At 43.3% G+C, this 17,412-nt stretch overlaps 1 protein-coding gene across 3 annotated transcripts in view; it reads left to right on the top strand.

The window, feature by feature from the left end:
• Dydc2 (DPY30 domain containing 2) overlaps positions 1–16,761 on the top strand; it is a 54,582-nt gene extending 37,821 nt beyond the window's left edge. For 2 of the 3 annotated variants that reach the window (XR_015639576.1, XR_015639575.1), the window contains 2 exons: positions 5,474–5,553; positions 13,571–16,761. The gene's annotated coding sequence lies outside the window, so the exon portion shown is untranslated. The remainder of the gene's footprint in view (positions 1–5,473; positions 5,554–13,570) is intronic. The other variant, XR_015639574.1, reaches the window with a different exon arrangement.
• Positions 16,762–17,412: the final 651 nt, after the last annotated feature.

Here is a 17,412-nt window from a genome sequence, read left to right as displayed (position 1 = left end):
GCATTCAGTGACGTCACAACCTGTGCAGGCAGAGGAATTTCGGGAACTCTGAAGTAACAGCTCTCTAAAAGCAGGAGCTAAAAGCTTTATCCAGGCCAACTAGGAGGCCTAGAAAACTGCTACGAGGTAGGCCGGTGTCTGCTGGGACTGAGACTTCTTGTGCCAGGCTCGGAATATCCCCTAGGGACTGCGTGTGCTCATTCTGCCATTCATTGGCAACACCCTCGGCTTCTACCATCTTCAGAACCCAAGGCACTGATGAAACTTATTCCATATATATATACATATATATATACATATGTATATATATATATGTGTGTGTGTGTGTGTGTGTGTGTATATATATATATATATATATATATATTCTAGTATAATAAGAAACCCAACACCACAGTAAAGAAAACCACAAGACTGGTGAGAATGAGGGGTTCACCAGCTAGTTGTGTGTGCATGTGTGTGTGTGTGTGTGTGTTATATATATATATATATACATATATATGTATATATGTATATATGTATATATATCTATATCTATATCTATATATCTATATCTATATCTATATCTATATATATATCTATATATATATATATATATATATAATCTGTGTATCTACTTGTGGGTTGGTAGATCTGTGTATTGACTTGTACGGGTGTGGATGTGCCCACAGAGCTCAGAAGGGGACCCAGAGTTACAGACACTTGTGAGCCACCTGACGTGGTGCTGGCATCTGAACTCTGATTCTCTAACAGCAGTAAGTGCTCTTCCTCCCCTCCCCCAACCGGGTTTCTCTATGTAGCCCAGGTTATCCTGTAACTCTGTCGGCCAGGCTGGCCGCAAACTCAAGGATCCACCTGCTTTTGCCTTCTAGGCTTAAGCTTTGAGCCACCTCTCCAGCTTCAATTTTGTTTACTTAAACTTTTTTTTATTGTGGTTTCTAGAAAGCAGACCATCCAATTGGACATTTTAACCAGTTACACAGTTCAGTAGCATATATATGTTTTCATCGGTGCCCAAGACTTCCAGAAGCTGTTTGTCTCGCAGGATCGAAACTCAATCCTCATTAAATAACTCCCTGTTTTTCTCTTAACCTTGCAACCACGCCTGGGCTTTGTGTCTGTGAATCTGACCATCATATATATTTCATAAAGTGGAATGTTGTAGTATTTGTGATTTTGTAACTGCATTTCTTCACTTAGGATAATGTTTCCACAGCTCATCCATGTTGTAGCATTTGTCAGAATTCCATTTTTAGGAGTGAAGATAGATAGATAGATGATAGATAGATAGATAGATAGATAGATAATGATAGAGGGTGGACATTTGCATGTAAATACACATATGTGTTTATATATATAGTATTGAACTGGCAGATACCCGTATTGGAATACATCCCACATAACAGATAGTGGGATACGTTTGGGGATTTGGTTCAGTGGTAGAGCGCTTGCCTAGCAAGTGCAAGGCCCTGGGTTTGGTCCCCAGCTCCGAAAAAGAAAAAGAAAAAGAAAACAAAAACAAAAACAAATAGTGGGATAGACTCAGCACAGCACAGCACACTGAGTGTGTGTGTGTGTGTGTGTGTGGTGGGGTGTTGAGAGTGTTTGAGCACAAGTGTGCCTGCTGGTCAGGGTATAGAAATAACTAATCAGTATTAGCCAAATCCTCTTTGAAGAAATACTGTAACAAAAACTTGGGCCAATCTGCAAAATATTTCTGGGCTGGTTTCCACACTCTGAATGTGAGCTTGGTAGACCAATCTATCTCAAACCTTGTCTATTGATCCGCGGATGGATTCTTGAGTGGCTTCTGCCTCTTGACTGCTGTGGCATTGCTACAAACTTGAGTGTGTAATATTTTTTCCTTTGAATCCTAGTCTGACTCTTCAGTCTTCAGATAATCAGATAAATGAGTTCAGTTGCACGTTTCCTTACTACTTGTTTTTTTTTTTTTTTACAAAGTTATAAGAAGGACAAGCCTCTCAGACAGTAACCGAAACTAAATATTGTTTCAGGTGGCACTGGATGTGTTCATTCTGGGAAATGTAATCATTCAAAGCTAAAGCCTGGGCAGACCTGCAACTCCTAATATATCCTACCAGAATGAGCTTGAGTTGATCCTTACAAAGGCAGCCCAGCTTCTAGCACAGCTTTGGTCACGATAACCTAATGGAAATCCTTTCATGATGATAATGGGTGTCTATCAATATAAGTCATTTACTAAATATGCCATGAATGGATTTGATGGAATCAATGGAGATAACTTGCCAGGTGTGCAGAAAAGCATCCTCCACATTGGTCCTCCAGGAGAAAACAAAAGATTTAGAATCTGTATCTCCTTCAGTGACAGAAAGACTTAGTTTTCTCTCCTGGGTAGCATGGTTGAAAGGCTCGAAAGCATGCTCATCGATACTGGATCCTGTTCCCCTAGTGTGGTGACTCAATGGGCCAGCGATTAAGATGATTGATACGTGAGTGTAGGTGTGTGTACCTGCTCGTTGACGTACAGAAGAGACTAATCACTAACCACACAACCTACTTTAGAGGGAACTATAGAAAAGGTGGAGCTGAAACCCTTTCTGGTTTCATGCCCATAATCTAAACGCCAGCTCCATTTGGGACGTCATTGTAAGAGGAATGAGAGAGTTTGCGGCACCTGTCACAACAAGCATCAATATGCAGAGTCAAGAGTCGAATCTTTGAATGTCGCTGCAGTGAGTCAGCAGTTGGAGAAGGCGGCTACCGTGAAACCGATCTGTCTTCCATCCCGTTTCCAGCCAGCAGATTATACAGGGAGGGAGGAATGAAGGCAGTCAATCATTTCACAGTTTAGTCTTGTCTTCCTGGTCAGGTGATCAGCCACACATCTGAGCCATGAGATGCCTACGTCTCTCGCGTTACTATACTCCTCTCACATTTTCTGGGTTCTTCTATGGGGCCATCTAAGGTGTAGAGCATTAACTATTAATACTATTAATTGTGCGTTAAGCTATTGGTGAGTATGCAGATTCCCTTTCACAACAGGAAGTGAATATACGCACATACAATACGGAGTATTAAAAAATGTCCTTATCCAAGTCTCTTCTGCCCCCTATATTTTCCACTGTCAACAGTAACTTATATCTATAAAATCTCTTTTTATGGAAGACTTCAGCCCACCCTTATGCCTTTTAATAAGTTGTATGTATTTACTGTAGCTCTTATCTGTCTAGGATTCTTTAGCACATCGTTGTGACGTTGGTGCTTACCAAAGACAACAGCAAACAGTTATCCTTAAAGGAGCACGGAAACCAAGGCCATCGAGCTGACTCAGTAGCAGAAATTAGTCCATATAGACCTAATTGCCCGAGTTAGATCTTTGGAAGCCACAAAGAAAGGAGAAAACTGACTCCGAAAATGTTGTCCTCTGACCTCCACATATGCATGCATGGGGTAAGCATGTACCTTTGCTCACATATGGATCATACACAGCAAGTAATTTTTATAATTAAAAGGAGTATTAAAAACTAAGAAGGCGGGCTGGAGAGATGGCTCAGCGGTTAAGAGCACCGACTGCTCTTCCAGAGGTCCTGAGTTCAATTCCTAGCAACCACATGGTGGCTCACAACCATCTGTAAAAGAGATCTGATGCCCTCTTCTGGTGTGTCTGAAAACAGCTATAGTGTACTTATATATAATAAATTAATAAATCTTTAAAAACAACAACAACAAAAAAAAAAAGCTAAGAAGGCTTCCCTTTCTATAGAGGTATAGGAGTCAGGAGAGAAGAAAACAGGAAAAAAAATTCATCGAAACAGAAGACATTGCCCTTTTTCTTTACACAAGAGACTTTTTTTCTTTTCTTTTCTTTTCTTTTCTTTTCTTTTTTTTTTTTTTTTTCGGAGCTGGGGACCAAAATCAGGGCCTTGCGCTTGCTAGGCAAGCGCTCTACCACTGAGCTAAATCCCCAACCCCCAAGAGACTTTTTTTTATTAGCTATTTTAACCTTCTGTTAGATTTATACATTTTTTAGTACATCTTGTGAAGAACAAGACTTTTGGGGGGCAGATGGGATATATTTTAGGATCTCCTCTCTTGCAAGGGAAGTTATACTATATGCAGAACCAAGTTGCTATGAGAAGACCAATGGTTTTTCCTAAGAGTCAACATTTCCTTGCTTGGAACGTGGGCAGTGGAAGATTAATAACCTAAAACCCTCAGATAGTCTTAGAAAGTCCTTATAGGAAGAGTTGTCCAGGCCCTAGGAACTGGAAGGCTCCTGACAAAACATCAAAATGTCAGGAGGGCTGACACTTACGCCAACACAATCAGACCTCCACCAAAAATCAGTCTTTGAACAAAATCTTCCCATCCAAAAATTCTACTTTCTGCCCTGTAAGACCTCTGGCTCTTGGGGCAAGACTGACCGACGTCTGTTGTTCTGATTGAAAGAGAATGCTGTTCTGTAGAGGTTGATCTCTTTAAATCTCACATCACCTCAGTCAATCCTGATCTAACGGATAGGATGTGCCTAGTCTCTGGCTTTTATAGAGGGAGTCGGGTAAAGAGGGTTGTGACAGGGCAGTACTAATATCAAGAACAAACTCTAGGAGTCGTAAAGCGAGTAACTAATCCAAGAAGCGTGTACAGAGAAAACTGATGCTTTACCTAGGCACTGAAGCATGAAGGCTTTCGCAGACAAATAAGCACGAGGAAGGGCAGTCGAGACTAAGATAGCACGTGCGCCAAGACACCTGGGAGTCTGCAGGCAAAAACCACAGTGTGATGGGATAGAAGCAGGCCTGTGTGTTGGGACATGTGAGGATCTCTTAGTGAAGTGAGTGCTTCTGAACTGGGGCCCTGGCTAGAGCCACTCCCTCGGCTAGCTAACGTCCTTGGTGCCAGAGACAAGTCAGAGCTATCACTTTAGGTTCCAAGGGAAAGAAGGCTCGTTTGCAGGTCCCATGAGGATCGGTTCTATGGCAACTGACAGGGTGACAGGGATTCCAACCCCCCGAAGAGAAGACCTGCTAGGCAAGAGCTTTGAGCGGATGCCTGCTGAAGGGAGTGTGGAGGGAGCACAGAAACAGCTGCTGCTGGCTCCTCCCTTAGCTGGCGTCACACCAGCTCTAACAGCTCGGTAGCATTCCTTAGGAGCAGAAACCCAGTGCACTGATTCCACATTAGCTCCTGAGGTCTCTGTCCCTGTGCCCATGAAGAAATACGGTTGGTACTTTAGGGTATCATCGAGACGGTCTCCAGTAAGGGGTCAGAAGGGTGGCGGTATTCTACTCAAAGCAGGCTATCGTCTGAGAGGCAGAGTTTCCCCTCATCCCAACTGAGACTTGTCTGGACACATGTCACCCTGAACAGGATGCTAGGAAAAGGACTACATCTGCAGACTTTTTCTCCAAGGCTCTTTCTTTTAAGCATTTCTAGACAAAATATGAGCATGTCCTTTTTGTGAATAGAATAATGGGTCTTTCCTCTTCTACAGATGATTTTTCTATAACAATGAACGATTAAACGAGATGGAGAAAGCCATCTTCCAGAACCCAGGTACCCAGGATATGAAGTGTGAGTATACTTTTTTTTTGTCAGTATTTTATTTTTCAATTACTTGGGTTTAAATTTTCCAACAACACCCATGTCTATAAGTTTCAAAGGGACCTCTCTCTCATCTTTTACTCCTGTACTTCTCTCTCACCAAAACCATCGTTACCAACAGATAATGCTCCTTTCTGAGTCTTCTATGTATGTACAATCTTAGCACGCATGGAGAGAACCAATGCATACTTCCCATCTGCAACGGCAGAGAGCCATGAGCTAACAATGCCAACAGTAGCTATAGGAGTTTCCTTTCTCATTCAGGGCCGCCACTCAAGTAAAAATGGACACTTCTTGACTGTGACACAGAAACGTATTTCAGATCAAGTTGGAGTGAAGCAAAGTAAGTTTAGTAATTATCAGAGAGAGTGGAAGGAATGAACAGGGCACATTGCAATTCCACCCTGCAGAGAGGAATCTGAACATAAGCCTTATTACTGAGCGGCCTACTTGTTCTGAGTTAGGTCTCCAGTCCAGGTAGCACATGAAGTGCAGGACTTATACAACAGACATTTATAAGACTCAATATCGCTGGAGGGGCCAGAACCCAGCCCTTCAGAGAGACAATAATAAAGACGTCCAGGAATGATAAGGCAATTGCCATGGCCTGAAGAAACTCAAGGAAGAAAGTCTATTTAAGCATATAGCTTCAGAATGGCGGAGTCCCTGTGGCTGGGAGAGCATGGCAGCCGGTGGCAGGAGGCCAGCCCGTCACATCTTTCATCTACAACACAGAAACAGGGAAAGCAAGAACTAGAGTTGGGGTGAGGCTATGAACCATCAAACTCACCTCCAGTGATATAATTCCTTCAGCAAGCCTCCAAGTTCTACAAACTCTAAACCTTCTCCCAAGTAGTGCTACCAACGGGTAACAAAGTATTCGAATACGTACGTCCTCCGGGGACATTTCTCATTCAAACCACTCCAGGCCAAATAACCTGAAACCATTAAGTACCTTCAAGGGTCTGGGGGGCTGGTAGGCTTTCAGTGGGGAATGCATGCAGGATTGAGTGTTGGCAAAAGTATCAACTGGAAATCTCAAGCATCGCTGGTGGGAATGGTGATGATTCTGTCCATTCATGTTCCTTTATAAAAATTGTAATATTCTATTGGTTATATCACATTTACATATAAGTGACAGAAAATTGCCTAACGCTGGTTAAGCAATGTAAACTTTTACTGTGTACAAGATGCTCATGAATAGACTGTCCATGATTAGATAAAAAAATAAAGACTCTTCTGCCTCCCCACCCTTGTGGGACGGTAAAACCATGCCAGGAGGCTTGGTAAGGTAAAGCTGGTTGAGACCCTGCGATTCGGTGGGCACACGCCTGAGACTAGGCGACTTTCCACTCCCTGCCAGATTCCTGACCTGAAACGCATGCTACACTCCTCTCCCATAAGGAACCATGACCCCTGGTCACATAGGTCCAGAGTTCTCCATGCTAAAGAGGTACCTAGAGGCCTTGAGTGCTTAGCCAATAATGTCCCTTCCCAGACGTTCCTCCCTTCACAGGTTTTCAATCTCAGGTCCACCCTGAGAAGTGTGTCAGTATAGGAACGTAATCATTTTCAACCATTAACAGTCAACAAACAGTTTAGACACATGGACTGTCTCTTTCATCAAGATCCTCCCGTGGGAAGCCATGCAGGCAAGATAGGAACAACCACCACGGAGACAAGCCGGAGCTCCCCTTTACCCTGGCCCTGGGCTAGACGCTGTCCCCAGTCCAGGGGCCCTGGCTCTTCTGTGACTCCCAGCAGCGCCTGGATGTCCAAGAGTCAGAGAATCCCATGGCTCTGGCTTCATCGCAGGTTTGGGGACTCCCCAGAATCCAGGTCTGGCTTTCCCACATCTCAGACTGCACCTTCCCACCCCACCCTCATCCCCATCCCCATCCCCATCCCCATCCCCATCCCCATCCCCATCCCCATCCCCATCCCCATCCCCATCCCCATCCCCGAGCGGTGTCTCGATGCTTCCCTGCAGTCCGGCACCCACCCCACTGGTATAAGCACAGTGAAACCCCCTGTGTTTTACCTCCTGAGTAGTTGTGCCATGAGGCGGGCAGAACATGGACACACAACCCTCAGCTTGCTGAAAACAAGTGCTGCTTGTTTGCCTCCTCATCATTACATGGCTGTGTATGTAGATCTGAACACAGCAAGTATATCCAGGGGATAACATCTTTATTTTTTCCTTCATAAAACAATTTTTAAAAACAACTTATTTTTATGTGTATGAGTGTTTTGCCTTTGTGAATATATATGTGCACTGTGTGGGTATGGTGCCAACAGAGGCCAGAAGAGAGCATTAGATCTCCTGGATCTAGAATTACAGATAGTTGTGACCTGCCCTGTGCTGCTGGGACGAAAATCCTGGGTATCCTCTGCAGTAACCCCTAGTGCTCCTAACCACTGAGCCATCTCTCCAGCCACTCACACCCCTGTTAAAAAGGTGTGTTTTATATGTAGTGTATTTGTATGGTAAAGTGCTTGTAAATGTAGATGCCTTTAGAGGCATTGGATCCTATGGATCTTTAGTTACAGATAATTGTGAGCCACCCAAAGTTGGATCCTCTGCGGAAACAGTGCATGTTCTTAACTAGCGAGCCATCATTCTTGGAAAAATCACTGCAAAAAAAAATCACTAGAAAAAGAGGGAGTGTGTGGTTGCTGTAGCAAATAGTTATAACTCCCTGGAATGAGGTTAAGACTCAACCTTCTCTGAAAACAAGTTCTATCTAAACCCAACTGTGGTTCTGTTGGATAGAAACTAATGGGAAACAATAGTAGGTAGGTAATAGTTTCTGCCACATCTTTACATCAAAGAATATTCCATTCTTTCAAGAGAGGGAGGGAGAAAGGGAGGGAGGAAGGCAGGAAGGGAGGGAGACAGAGAGAGAGAGAGAGAGAGAGAGAGAGAGAGGGAGAGAGAGAGGGAGAGAGAGAATGGAGAATGTGCTTTAAGGCTTTTATTTGAAAACAGATTAAATTCATTTGAAAGAAAGGTTTCATATTTTCATAATATTTTTCATCAAGAACTGATATAAATCCCTGTCTATTTTGAGCCTGTTTTAAGATTTTTAATAACATTTTGGATCTCCTTAATATAACTCTGGTTCAATGTCAACCCACATAAATATTTTAGGGCATTTGTGTAAATGGCGAATAAAATCTTTCCCGCCGTGTACAATCACTTGTAGATACAAATCCCTCATGCCCTGCCACCTTTCTATAGTATGTCACGATGAAAGGTTCTTCACAACACTTAGCAACATGAGATCTAACCTCAGGAGAGCCACTCTCAACCCAATTTCTATCTGTGTGACGGTCTTTGTTTGGGTTTCTATTCCTATGATAAAATGCCATGACCAAAACAACTTGGGCAATAAAGAGTTTATTTCATCTTATGTCATCAAGGGAAACCAAGAAAGAAACTTAAAGCAGAAACCTGGAGACAAGGACAGAAGCAAAGACCATCGAGGAATGCTGCTTGCTAGCTTGCTCCCCAGGGCTTGCTCAGCCCGCTTTCTATACACTCCAGAACCACTTTCCATTGCCCTCATTGAGTGGGAACCCTATCATATCAATTAATAATCAATGCCCCACAAGTTTGCCTATGACACTCAAATGGAGGCTCTTTTTTTTTTTAGTTGTATTTCCTCTTCCCAAATAACCCTAGCTTGTGTTAAGTTGACAGAAAACTAACAAGGACAGCGACTCAGTCAAGTTACTACTCCGAATCAACTTCCTCCTCTGCAGAATAATGATGCCTGTAGGGGCTGTTACAAAGATTTAACTGAGTGTCACATATAAAGATTTACACAGTCCTTGGTACATACTAAATTATCTATGAAGATGTACTATGATTATAAAATAACGTCCTGTTGTTTTCGTGGTGCTGGGGATTGAAGCCAAGGTCTTCCTCATGCAGGAAAACCTTTTTATCACTAAACAGAGTCCCAAGCCAGTTAATTAATTCAATCATTTTATTTTTTAAAGATTTATTTATTTATTTATTTGCTTACTTATTTATGTGAGTACACTGTCGCTGTCTTCAGACACACCAGAAGAGGGCATTGGATCCCATTACAGATGGTTGTGAGCCACCATGTGGTTGCTGGGAATTGAACTCAGGACCTCTGGAAGAGCAGTCGGGTGCTCTTAACTGCTGAGCCATCTCTCCAGCCCTAATTATTTATTTTTTTAATTTTTATTTTTGTAAACTAAATCTTGTTTGGCATCTAGTAACAGAGATAAGCACGTTTGTTGCATTAAACTGATAGGTCTACTGATATTTGCTTTGTGAGATTCAATTCTATTGTAGTTATTGTCCTTGTTTCGTTTCCTGCTCCCATGATAAAATACCCTGAAAAATGCAACTTAAAAGAGGAAGGGTTTCCCTGGCTCACAATTCTAGGCGACACACAGTCCATCATTTTAGGGAGGTAAGAGTTGCAAGAACAGCTAGTCATATCTTCAGTCAAGAGCAGAGAAAGTGGAACCACACACATACTTAGTCTTCACCTACCTTTCTCCCTATTACACAGTTTAGAGCTCAAACCCAAGGCAACCCTCACAGCCATGCCCAAGGCAACCTGATGTAGACAGTTCTTCATTAAGACCTCCTTCCCAAGAAGATTTGGAAGGAAGGAAGATTGTTAAGAGCCAGGGCTGATGGATGGCCCCAAGGAATCTGTGTCTTTCGGACACAGTGGGATTGGTGCTTAGGTGAACTCAAACTGTGGCGGCCTGCACAAGACTTACACAGGTTCAAGCCAGACTAGGTCCCAGCACCGAGAGGGAGGGAAGTAGACCTGGAGTTCCACCACTAACAGTGAAGCTATTAGCCATTGATACCTGCTGGTAAATAGGAATACAGTTCAATGCTCGGGAGTATTGGCCAGCAGGAAATGAACTCTGGTTGTGTTGTTGTTCTTTTGTTATGTTTTGGTGAACTTTTTGTTTTGTTTTATTTTGTCCTTTTTTTGTCTTGTGGATATTCATGTTTGATTTTTTTTTTATTCTTCTCTCATTCAATACATCTTGATTGCAGCTTCCCCTCCCGCCACACCTCCCAACACACACACACACCTCCCCTCTCCTTCAGATCCATGGCTCCTCTGTTTCCCTTTGGAAAAGGGCAGGCTTCCCAGCGACATCAACAAAACATGGATAACAAGATGCAATGAGTAGATTTTTGTTTTTTTTTTTTTAAGGGAGAGGAAGAAAGGGAGGGAAGTTGGGAAGAATCGAGAAAAAGAGAGTTAAGTCGAGTGGGCAGGGAGGTAGGGGGATCTGGGACAAGTTGGGTAAGGGAAAAACATAATCAAATTATATTGTGTGAAAAAAATTTGATTAGAAAAAGGAGGGGTTGGGGATTTAACTCAGTGGTAGAGCGCTTGCCCTGGGTTCGGTCCTCAGCTCCAAAAGAAAAAAAAAAAAAGAAAGAAAGAAAGAAAAAGAAAAAGGAAAAAGCTAAGAGTCTAGATTGAGTCAAGCTGGCAGCTAAAACTAACATAGCCTAAGCTATGACGCTGTCATGGCTCCTCCTGATCTGGAGTTCAGGGCTGAGCTCAGCTACCTGTCCAACTCTCCTCGGTAGAGAACGACAAAGCTTTCCAGTTCTAACTTTCATACCTCTGAAGTCAGTCATGCATTACAACCCATGACATTCTGTCCTACAGCAACTACTTAGCAACTACATAGAAACCTTGTTTCTATGACCCGAGAGCCTGCCAATGTGGTCATAACTGCTCAGATCATGGACCCTTATTTGAATTATGTGCACTGTGGGTTTTTTTTTATTATATGTATATAGGTGGCAGGAATGGAGATGGTTGGAGAATGCACATATGTTGTAAGGGTCTGAAACTTGCCTATGATGTGAGTCTGAAAGAAGACCTCGGACTCACATCGTAGGCAAGGACAAAGAGGTTTATCAGCATGCAGAGTGACAACCATTTTTTGAAATGGCAACCCCAGACAAAGGCATGCTGACCTTCTTATAGGAAACCAGAGGAACTCTCTAGAAAGATTAAGTAATCCAAATTTTTATTAGTAGCTGCTATGTGGTCTGCATTCTTTTGTCATGAACATTTAGCCATGGGGTGAGGTAGGGTCTACCCAGCACAGATGGCCCATCCTGAGATATTTCCCCATTTTTGTGGTTATCCCCAGATTGTTCTTTGGGAAGGGGTTTTATGACCTCGTTTATAGTCTGTTCCTGGAGCTGGTGCCTTATCGCCTAATTTTGGGGATTTATGGTCTATTCCTGGAGCTGGTGTTTATGGTCTTCTTTCGAAGTCAGGCCTGGTCCTTATATGGAGACACATGGGGTTTATGTTGTCCTTTCAATGTGAGTGAGGACAGGTGCTTACAGAGTCCATAAGGGGACATCAGTCCCTGTCTTAGTTAGGGTTTTATTGCTGTGAACAGGCCAATGTAAGTTTTATAAAGGACGACATTTAATTGGGGCTGGCTTACAGGTTCAGAGGTTCAGTCCATCATCATCAAGGCTGGAGCATGGCAGCATCCAGGAAGGCATGGTGCAGGGGGAGCTGAGTTCTACATCTTCACCCGGAGGAAGCCAGGAACAGACTGAGCATCCTCGGGCAGCTAGGAGGAGGGTCTCCAAGCCCACCCCACAGTGATATACTTCTTCCAACAAGGCCACACCTTCTAATAGTGCCATTCCCTGGGCCAAGCACATGCAAACCATCACAGCCCCCATGGAGCTATAGTTGCAGGTAGTTGCAAGCTGTTTAATGTAGGTGCTAGGAACTGAACCCAGGTACTCTGCAAGAACAGTACATACTCTTGGCCACAGAGTCCTTTCTCCAGGCCCTATGCACACTTTCATACTGTGTGAGTTATAGTCCATCACTATAGTTTACTTTAGGGTAAATCCTAAAGTATTATACTATAAGTTGGTACTGACCTGAAAAGGTCCTTCCACCTTCATGTAACCTGAGCCGGCAAATGTAAATTTGATAACAATTGTCTTCATTAGGGTTTTATTGCTGTGAACAGACACCATGACCAAGGCAACTCTTATAAAGGACAACATCTAATTGGGGCTGGCTTACAGGTTCAGAGGTTCAGTCCATTATCATCAAAGTTGGCAGCATGGCAGCATCTAGACGGGCATGGTGCAGGAGGAGCTGAGTTCTACATCTTGCTCCAAAGGTAGCCAGGAGAAGACTGTCTCCTGGACAGGTAGGAAAAGGGTCTCAAAACCCACCCCCTGCAGTGACCCACATCCTTCAACAAGGCCACACCTCCTAACAGTATCACTTCCCCACGGGTCAAGCATATTCAAATCACCATGACTAAAATAAGTTTTGTCATCAATGTTGACTCAATGTCCTTATTTTCTTCCAGATAGAGGAAAGACTTACAGTACTGAGGAAGAAAGGAACAATGTACACTTAAAAGGAATTTTTTATGTTCGTTGTGTCTAGGGATTGAGACACATAGCCAAGAACTGTAGTATACTGTCAAAGTTGCTGAATCTTTTAAAATGTGTAAGAAATTCCAAAGAATGAAAGGTTACAGTTAGCATGTACGTGTTTTGCTTTTTATATTTTTGTTACTTTTCTTGTTATTTTGGTCTCAATAAGCCCACAGCAACTTCAACAGAATGCTATCCCCAGAAAGAGCATCCCCTAAGAGGTACTATGTCTGATACAGCCGGGCTGGTACTGCAGGCTGCAACCACGACATTCGGACCACGAGTTCCATGATCACCTGTGGTACATAGTATGACTGGGGCTCAAAAAAAACAAAAATTCAAACAAGCAAAACACAGACACACAAAAAAGAGGGCATGCTTCGTAACTAATCTTTTGTTAGCCAGCTGATAATATTGTGTGCAAATCCAGACACCAGTGAGTGTTAAAAAGAGCAGAGTTAGCTTTGGTTGCAAAGAAATGTAAGGAATGAATGCCTTAACATGTTTGTTTCATTTCTGTTTTTCTTCTAGATCCACAGTGATACTGATTGAGACCAGAATACTTTACACAGGCCACAGGACCAGACATCCCAGGAAAGCTCGTTCATTTCTTAGTGTGTAGACACTCTCCTCTCTATAATGGGTCCTAGGAACCATTTCAAAATGACCATAGCAGAATCAGCCTTAGCATGATGCCATCATGTGACTAAAATCAAGGAAGCAAATGAACCAGGGTCACTTCCACACAATTTGGGGCGTTTTTTTCCCTATTATGTGTAAATAAATCCTTCCTAACTGAACAGGCCTAGTTAAAAGAATAACAGAAAGGACACCACAGAGGCCTTCTTTCCTTAATCTGGAAAGAATAATTCACTACTCATCCTCCAAGCAAGCACTCATTGGTTTATCTGATAATCCCCTGGGATTATCTAGAAAGAGCTCTACTGACTTTGCCGTGAGGTACTCTGTGGAAGGAGGGCATCCTCATGCTTCAAAAAGTAAGAAAAGACCCAGGCACACTGGGGCACACTGGGGCACACTGGGGCACACTGGAGCACGCTGGGGCACTGGTAACCCCAGCACCCAGTAGGTGCAGTAGAAGCACAGGACTGTGAGAAACTGAGTTAAGGATATTGACAAGTCAGGAAGAGCTGCGTGGCCACTCATCAGTGCCCACTCATGCTTGTGGCTCACAGACAATTCTTGGTCTTAATTTGACTTCTTATGCATATACGGGATGGGGATATGGACCTGTGGCAATGAAGTCAGGTATTAATCTTTGACATTTTGCATTCAATGCCAGCTCCTTCTCGAACTCTTCCTCCATGAGCCCAAATGCTGTAGGGCTTAGAGGAGCCAGCATGTCATGGCCTCTTGGGGCACTGTGGAGCAAACAGAGGAAGACAGCTGAGTCTAAAGATGCTGTGCACTAAGTGACAAGTTTTTACCCAGCTCTGTCTCCTGTTTCTGCTCTAATGACACTGGTGGTACAAAAATGTATCACAATCCACCAGGATGGTAACCTCCGTGTATACTAAGCTGTCCCAGGGCTTCCAGTCAGCTTTAACTTTTACCTCCTTGGGTTCAAATTCTAAGGCTAGCCAGGCATGGCTAATCCCAGCACTCAGGGACTGAGGCAGGAGGATTACGAGTTTGAGGAAGCACAGACAACATAGCAACACCCTGCTCCAAAACGAACAAATCTATCTTGTGACCTTTCTACGCCTAGAATTGCTTTTCTCTTGAAATCTTTCAGGCTATGTGGATTTTGGTGATGGAGATTGCTTCTGGTTTAGGGTTTTCCTGCTGCTGCTATTTTGCTTTTCTTTTGAAACAAGATTTTGACGCGTACAAGATTAGTTTGAACTTCTTATCCGTCTGCCTCTACCTTCCAAGTTCCAATTCCTGGAACTGCAAGCGTGCACTACTTACAAAGTTGACCGTGTGCTGGGAATCAAACCTGAACCCAAGACTTCACGAGGTCCCTCTCTTTAGCTACATGCCTGCCTCTTCCTCATTCAAGGGTTTCCTTTGGATCTTTTAAAATCTGCTGAGCTCTATAAATAAGTTTTCCTGTGTTGGCTTTCTCATAACTTATTTTTCTGGTCTGCTGGCAGTTTAATGGGTTCAGCCTGTGCCTTCTTGAACAAAGAGAAACTTGGGGATATTGGGTGCATGTTAATTAGCTCCCAGAGCCAGTCTTCTCTTCTGAGGTCCAGAGATTTGGGGTGTTAAAAAAAACATAAATATAAACATGTCATCTTACATTTGAATAGTCTGTAGGTCATAGCAGACTCTTAGTTTCCCCCACCCTAGAATTTTACTGCTTTTAACCAGATAGCATTAACCATAACCATTAGCCATCAAGTTCTGAGTGCCCATGTCTCCAAGAACTGGTCTTCTGTTTTAATCATAGTGGAAACCCCTGGGAATGTTCCTCACCTTTAGCCGAAGTTCCTATTTCAGGCCAGATGCGCAGTAAGAAATGAGGTGTACGTGAGAAAAGTCTTCTGGGAGTGGTGGTGAATTGGCATTTTATAAGTACACTCACGCTGTACCAAATTATACTAAATCTTTTCCGTGAAAGGTCAGATCTCTCAGGCTAACGACCATTCTCAGTTTAGACCTTTTTTTTTTTCTTTCACAAACCTCCCAGGTACATCTGGATGCTATTCCAGGACGAGGCTCTGGGGTCCCAGCGGGGAAACAAAGATACTCACTATATAGCTCAGGAGAGCTCCCTGAACAGACTCTCTGGGTTGAATATTACCAGACTCTCTGGGTTGAAATACACATTTATATGGAATGTGTGGTGGACTTGAGAGGCAAATCTGGAAAGCCTTTGGATATTGTACACCACAATGTGTTTCCCAGGAGAAAGGGCAGGGGGAACACTGCTGGGAGATGACCATCTTCTAGGTTTGGGGTGTGGTTTAGCAGGTAACAGCATTTTCAGCTCAAGCATGAGAACCTGATTTCAAACCCTTGGTATCAGTGAAAATCCAGATATGATTGCAAGAGTACAGGCCTGGAATCTCAGTGCTATGGTGGACAGAAATAGAAGGCTCACTGCAGTTTGCTGGCTACCAGACTAGCCCCAGGTTCTGAGTAAAAGAAATGCACCATTCCAAACTATCAGGAGACACCTGGACTCTGCTCTTTCCCAGTTGTCAGATAACACCTATTCGTCTAAGTGTTCTGTTTATCTTAGGGTGGAGAGTCAGTTTACTACCGGAATGGCTCATTTTATGTCAACCTGACACAAGCTAGAGTCTGGAGAGGAGGGAGGTTCAATTGAGAAAATGCCTTCATAAAATCAGAATGTAGGCAAGCCACCAAGCAGTGCCCCTCCACTGTCTGTTTATCAGCTCTGTTTCCAGGTTTCTGCCTTGTTTGAGTTCTTATCCTGACATCCTTCAGAGATAGGCTATGATGTGGAAGTGTAAGCCAAATAAACCCTTTCCTCCCCAACTTGCTTTTGCTCATGGTAACCCTAATTAGGGCAGCTACTGATTAAGCTACATATCAGGAAAGCACGGCAGGGTCTTCAGCTCTAGGAGGAAGTGGGATATAGTGTGGGGGTGATGCTTTTGAGGGAATGATTGTAACTCTTCAAATCACCCCACTGATGGGGAAGAGAGGACAAGAATATTCATGACCAGGACTGTAAAAAGCATATTTGTCTTGACACCAAAATGGCAGGCCAGCCTTTTTTTTTTTTTTTTTAAAAAAAACCTTTTGTCTAGGGTAACACCTAACTTTACAAGATAGTAAAATAAAAACTGTCTTACCTTCTCTAGTCTCTTGATTTGTTATTACATAGAGTCTTGCTTCTTACAGTGAGAAACATGAGAGGAAGGTAAAGAAAGATAGACCAGGACAGCCTGATCCTCTGGCCAGATGTTCAGGCCCAACACACACAGGACAGATGATCGTTTCTGACCAATGTGACGGTCTGGCTGCTGTAACTTCTTTGCAAACTTCTCTGAGATCTCTTTCTGCCTTTGTCTCCTCCACCCCCATATTTAACTCTTCTGTGTGAGTCAGTTAATCCTGTCTTTGAAACTGTTCTTCTGACCATGGCTTTTTTTTTTTTTTTTTTGGTTCTTTTTTTTCGGAGCTGGGGACCGAACCCAGGGCCTTGCGCTTCCTAGGCAAGCGCTCTACCACTGAGCTAAATCCCCAACCCCCTGACTATGGCTTTTATACGACAGTAATGAACACTTACTACAGGAGTGAGAAAAATTGGTGAAAGCCAGACATGGCGGTGCGGTGCACGCCTGTAATCCCAGCACCTGGGGAACTGCGGCAGGAGGATAAACAATTCCAGACCAGTCTGAGCTACATTAAACAAACGACCACGAAAGAGTGAA

Source organism: Rattus norvegicus, chromosome 16 (genome assembly GCF_021556685.1).
Source record: "Rattus norvegicus strain SHRSP/BbbUtx chromosome 16, alternate assembly SHRSP_T2T, whole genome shotgun sequence".
NCBI lineage: Eukaryota > Metazoa > Chordata > Mammalia > Rodentia > Muridae > Rattus > Rattus norvegicus.
This window is presented reverse-complemented; position numbering and strand designations above follow the sequence as displayed.